Source organism: Sarcophilus harrisii, chromosome 6 (genome assembly GCF_902635505.1).
Source record: "Sarcophilus harrisii chromosome 6, mSarHar1.11, whole genome shotgun sequence".
NCBI lineage: Eukaryota > Metazoa > Chordata > Mammalia > Dasyuromorphia > Dasyuridae > Sarcophilus > Sarcophilus harrisii.
Window position 1 is genome coordinate 225,269,705 of NC_045431.1, and position 6,782 is coordinate 225,276,486.

The window sequence follows — 6,782 nt, forward strand, 5'->3', positions numbered from 1 at the left end:
CCATGTTTATAGCTATGAGACAAACTCTTGACCAGATAAGAAATGAAGAAAATAACATAGCTATAAGTATTTTTAATAATATGAAAATGAGAAAATTGAAGAAATAATAAATGTAGCTTAACTAAAAAGAGAAAATGATTGAGAATGGATAACCATCCTATTGTGTGTCCCTGATAAGTCTTTTATATTTAAATATTTGAGATAGGAAGAAAAGTATATAATAAGCAAGAGTCATTTCCCAATGTATAGGGAGTCAAAATTTTTGAGGAAATATTTCTCAAAAGAAGAATTGCAAAATATTAACAACCATATGAACAATTAATCAAAGATAAGAAAAATCCAATGAAAACCACATGGTTTTTATCTCACAGTAGAAAAATCAGTGAAGATAATTGAAAACAATCATTATTAGAAATACTGTTAAAAGACAAACACATCAGTGCACCTGATGGAGGTAAGAATTTGTCCAAAGATTCCGGAAAGCTATTTAGAAAGCTGTTAAGAAAGTACCTGAAATGTCCCTGTACTTTGACCAAGAGATCCCACTGTTTGGAATATATCCTAAGGAAGTCAAGCAGAAAGAAAGGATCCATTAAGAGTAGATGACTAGAAACAATACAGGCATCTATCAGTTTGGAAATAAATAATTTTAATGTATAAATTAAATGTAAAATGATTGTGCTCTAACAAAAGAAAATACTATTCATTCAGAAAAGTGTGCAGATATTTCCATGTAGTAATGTTAAGTAAGCAGAACCAAAAAATATATATATTTGCATATATATATATACACACATGCATATACACATGAGTATACATGTCTATATATATATATATATATATATAAATGAATATGTATATATGTATATAGTTCAAAATTATATAAATCCAGACTTATGAACATTTTCTAACCATAATGACTCAACTTGGTCCCAGAAAAGAGATGAGGAAATTCATCTTTCTTGCAGAAGTGGAGGCTTAGGGGTATGGAATATTACATGTGCTTTTAGATATTTACATTATTAATTTTGCTTTACTGTTTATTTTTGACCCTGTAAATGATCTATCTATTCAAGACAAATATTGATAGCTCTCCTAAAAGATATAGCAATGTATTTGAAAAAAAGGAACATGAAGAAGGAAAAAACAGGATGTATGCATAAGCAAATGAATATGACATAAAAACAAAAGGCATCCATTTTAAAAGACTTGGTATTGGTAACTATAATGGAAAGTAATAATCTTATAAATTTACTTCAAAGGAGACCCTCTCAATTTCCCTTTACCTTGGGTAAATGAACAATTACTATTGATGGAGCTTAGAGAAATAATAATCAAATTACAGTAGAAACTACTGAAGGGATATGAATTTTCATGACTTAAAGAATTCACATACCCAGGAGCTAACAAAATAAGTCAGACATCCTATGCATGAAAATTGTCATAGAAACCCAAAATGGGTCTTATCATGCTCACAGTTACAGAAAAAATGAAAAGGTAAATGTTGTAAAATGTCTTAAAATCTAAAATCTAGGTTTTCTTTGGAGGATTGAAGAGGGACTGAAGACACTGTCTTCTCTATTATCTTTGTTATTTAAAACTTAATAACTTCCACTGGAAGGTGTGTGGCCAAAGATTTTATTCATTACCCCCAAATAAAAATAAGCTTTATCTTATTGGAGTTCATGCTATGTTTCTGCTAAAGTTGGCTTCTTGAAGTTTACACAGTAAAGAACTCTAATAACAGGTAGTATGTAATCATTTTTGTGCTTTCCTGTAGGAAAATGACACAATTAATGAGGTGTAAGAGCTATAAACCCAAAAGCATTGATGGATTGATTGACTTGAGTATGTATTTCTATTACATTATAAACATAATGTTCCAAATATTCCTTCTTCAAAGAATTTGGGGAGGGGAACAGGTTGGGTAGAGTCTGAAAACTCAGGTTGGGTAGTAGTTGTATTTTTTAACAACCTGTGTGACCATAGGCATGAGTCAGTCTGTCTGAGTATCAATTGTTTACACCAATAAATAAACAAAGAAATATTTATATAAATAGATGAATAAAGAAGTAAATGAATAAGAATACATGAATAAATTAATTAATAAATCTAAAAATAGATAGCTAAAAAGAGGATAATAACAAGGATTATATATTTATATTCTTATAAATATGAATAATATCATAAACAAACTATAAATACAAGTAAATATTCTTATTTTTATATTCATAAAGGAAGTGATTGCGGAAACAAAATTGCTATAGATATAGGAGTAATTATTCATATGACATGCCCAAAATTTGTATTATAATTTATAATTTTCACACATATACATACACACACACACACATACACATATACACAGACACAAACCCTAAACTCATGCAGAACTGTTTTGATTTGGAGGGTCTTACCCCAAAGAACTATTTTTTCTTATAAACTCATTATGTACCTGGAGAAAAATTTAAAATAAAAGGTATAACTAATGTAATTTCCCTGAATATGAATAATGGGTTCCCAATATCATAAAATAATTTTATGCATATTGGTGGAACAGCCTTTAATTCACTACATAGATAATTTATACAATAATAAATGAAATCATGAAAGTCAATAGACAAATTTTAAAAATACATAATTCATTGATCATACAAAAATTCCACTGAATCCTTTTTTAATCCCATAGAGGAGATTGCTAGGTGGCACAGTGGATATAGCTCAGACCCTGGACTTAAGAGTTCAAATCTGGCCTCAGAAACTTGACACATATTCTCTGTGTGACACTAGGCAAGTCACTTTTTTTGGGGGGGTACTTAATCGAATCTTTCTCCAATTACACTTAAGGATAAAATCCAACAACATTTTTGTAAAATTTTAAGTTCTGAATTTTTCTCCCTTCCTCCGTTCCCTTCCTAATCGCCAAGACAGCAAGCAATCTGATATACCTTGCAAATCTACAATCACATTAAATATATTTCCACATTAGCCATAGTGTGAAAGAAGAATCACAACAAAAGGGGAAAAAAAGCATAAAGAAAAAATTGAAAATTGTATGCTTTAATCTGCATTCATTTAGAGTCTATACTTCTGTATGTTAGTATTTTCTATCTTGAGTCCTTTGGAATTGTCTGGGATCACTGTATTGCTGAGAGTAACAAAATCATTCAAAGTCAACCATTGTACCATGTTGCTGTTACTCAATTTCTATTTTTTTTATCAATACAAAAAGAGTCTCTATAAATATAAATAAAAACTAGGAAATGAGCTGCAACTTATCACATATAGACTTTTCTTATAAAGTACTGTGAGTCAATTTTTCTGGGCATAATTTGAACAATTTGAACAAGCAGCTTCCCTATTTTGGATATTTTATGATTAATTTTAATTTTAGCTATTGTTTGTAAAAGGTAGGCTGTTTCTATAAATACAAAGGATTTTTTTCCATGAGAGAATTTATTTTTATTTAAAATATCACTATACTTGTTTTATACCATTTGTATATATGTGTTGATATTAATGCTGGAATTTAAAATCAGGAACTAAAATGTGACCCTATAATTTCATAAAAATGTGCTAAGCATGGTGGGGAATATAATGAATGTATGCATAAAAATAATAATTCATATTTGGGTTTTGTGTCTTGATGTTACAATAGATTTTCCTTCTAACATCCTGGGTAATGGTGACACATTTGGTGCGATTATGTGGACAAGGAAGCTAAGGCTTTGAAAAGATGCACGATAAATCCCTGATTAAATGTTCATATGCTGTTTTTATTGTTGTTTCTGTTCATTCTAGAAGAGTACCATGGCATCAGGAAGGTGGTGCTGTAACATGCAAGTGAATTACATTTAAGTGAAGTGGATTGGAAGGAGGGAAGAAAGGAAGGAAGGAAGGAAGGAAGGAAGGAAGGAAGGAAGGAAGGAAGGAAGGAAGGAAGGAAGGAAGGAAGGAAGGAAGGAAGGAAGGAAGAAAGGAAGAAAGGAAGGAAGGAAGGAATACCATAAGATTTAAGTATACAGCCTTCCCCACTTTCAGTCCATGAGTTCTAAAAAAAAAAGATCTCCCTTGACTACTGACCCTTTTTCTAAGCCCCTTAGTCATCATTGAGGGGAGATACTCCTGTAGAAAAGGAGTCCATCATCATTCCCCACCTACAGTACCACTGGCAGGCTGACACAAAGTAGAATAATGTCTAGCTTCCCTAACCAACAAAGTGCTTCTGGCCCCAAGTTTCCTGAGGTCACCATCCATAGGAAAATAGAACTTTTTTAGAAGAAGCAAATCATTTCCATCAATTATGAACCAGGAGAGACAAGACAACTCACCTAAAGCAGTGAAGCACTCAGAGGGAAAAATAGGAAGAGACAAGTGACTGGATCTGCCATCACCTAAATTATGACTGTCCCTCAGATTTTAATAGAGATATCTCTTAGCCCCAAAGTCTTTGGAAGTGACTCTTGTCCCTGTGGTCCTCCTCCTCACTTAACCTTCTGCAGCTTTAACTCAAGAAGCATGGTCTCTAGAGCTGAGGTCATTAACTGTTTGTAAAAGTAGGAGAGTTCCATATTCAGTAGTTAACAAAAACTTGTAGAGAAGTTTCTGAGCATCAAAGTCCATGGTACTATCAGATGATTTAACATCATAAATAAATATTATTTTATCCAATGAAATGATATTAAAGAAGATGCATTACTATTCACTTTGATGCTATATCCTATGGATCACAAAGCATTTCTATCTGACTTGATGAAAACAACTTTATCTCCTACTATAATGTGAGCCCATGGAGAGCATGTCTTTACTTCACTTTGTATCTATAGTGCTTGCTACAATGATTTTCACATGAATGTTTAATAAATGTTTTTTTACATCTATCGATTCATTCATTTTTACATGGAAGTTTAACTTTGGAGGGAACATACAGGTAGAACAATAAAACTGTTGAGGAGTACTTGAAAGACTCTCGAGTGGAAAGGGTTACCAATTTTGTTCTCCTTCACCCCAAAGGGCAGAACAAAGGACAATTAGTGGGAAGTCACAAAAGCCAAATTTAGCTTTAGACAGGGATTTGCGTGATCTATGACAAACATAATGAATAGAAATAAGTAGAATGAAGGATATCAGCAAAGAAAGGAACAAAAAAAAATGAAAATGAACTAGTCACCAAGTAATTGTGAATGAAAACATCAATATATGAAGATTAAAATTGTCCCACCTACAATAAGAGAGACTGAGGCAGAGGTCTGAGCCAATGGCACTCTAATAAAGAGTTCATAGTTACCTCTAATGAAATGAACATCAGCTCTTCCTCATGATCTGAGAGGTCATTTCCTTCCAGGGCCCTATTTTTATAGGGATAGATGTCCAGTCATTATGGAACAGCTATAGCAACTAACTACAGAATATTCCACTCAATAAGCAAAATAATATGTCATCAGGGTCACAAGTTGCATGAAGCAAAGAATATATCTGCGCATCTTATATATTATCTTAATTTGGGAAGAAGGAAATCCAGAGGTATAAAATATTTTGGGGAACTTTCCATGTAGTTGTCACCTCTGCCAAGGTAGGTTTGGTCATCAACATAAGGCAAAACAAGGGTGAGGGACCTTTAGCTAACTTTCTATAGTTAAGCAAATGAGCTTAGAATCTGCAGCTCACAATTCTGGGATCTTACATACAGAACTTTGATATGATTCTATCTAATTGACTAATACTGTTTAGAACATAATAGGGGTCCAAAATGATTTTTTTTCTCTCAATGGATAACTTGCGAACTTTATTGGTGTCCTTGTAATTGCAAGAGAAAGATATCAAGTTGTAGTCCTCATTAAAAAATATACATAGACTAGAATTTCATGGAATGGGTAAGTAATGGACAAGTTGGGACCTTCCTTAGAAAAGCAGTGTGATAATGCAAAAAAGTACCACTTTAAGTGTCAAAGGGCCTAGGTTAAAATTCTACTTTTCTCATTTGCCACCTTTATTGTCTCCTTAAGATTTGAGTTTCTTACCTAAAAATGAAGCAGGAAGACTAGACAATTTTTTAGAACTATCCAACTGGAATGCTATGATCCTATTAAAGATCACAAATACATTTGCGTCTTTGAGAAAGCAAAAGGGGGAAAGTAAGAGTAACCTTCCTAATAGAACTATCTATAAATGTGATGTGCTTCTTCAGGAGGTATTTGGTACATTTTTATAGGAAGATTCCAAGAAAAATCTAAGTGACAACTTGTGGAATGTGTTGTAGAAAGCTTATGTTTTCATGTATAAGTTGGACTAGAGGATTATCAGCATCCATTCAAAGTAAACTCTCCTATGACTATTGATTCTAGACATCGTCTAAGGGGGAATCAAACTATGGAACCCACAATTATTTCTTTTGGAACACTGTTCCTTAGAAACCAATCAGTTCTATTAGAGAACAGACCTTTGAGTGCTGAGCTGAACTGAATCAGAAAAATATTTACAGCCGAATTAGACAATACTCAAAGTAAGGTCTGCTGCCATTCTATCTCTGTACCTATTCCAAGCTTCATAACTCAGGTATTGAAAAAAAAATCCTCCCCTCTTCCTTCCAATACTAAAAGTAGTTTACCACCTGCGTCTCCCCACATATCTGTAAATAATAGATTGTCCCAATTATGCTTGAGTTCTGTTGCTCTGCATTAAAACTAAATGCAGTAGTAAGGAAGATTTATGGTTACATGCCTCCTTTTGAATTCTAAGTCTGATAAGCAGAGAAGTATGAATTATTAAACTGAATTGTTGCT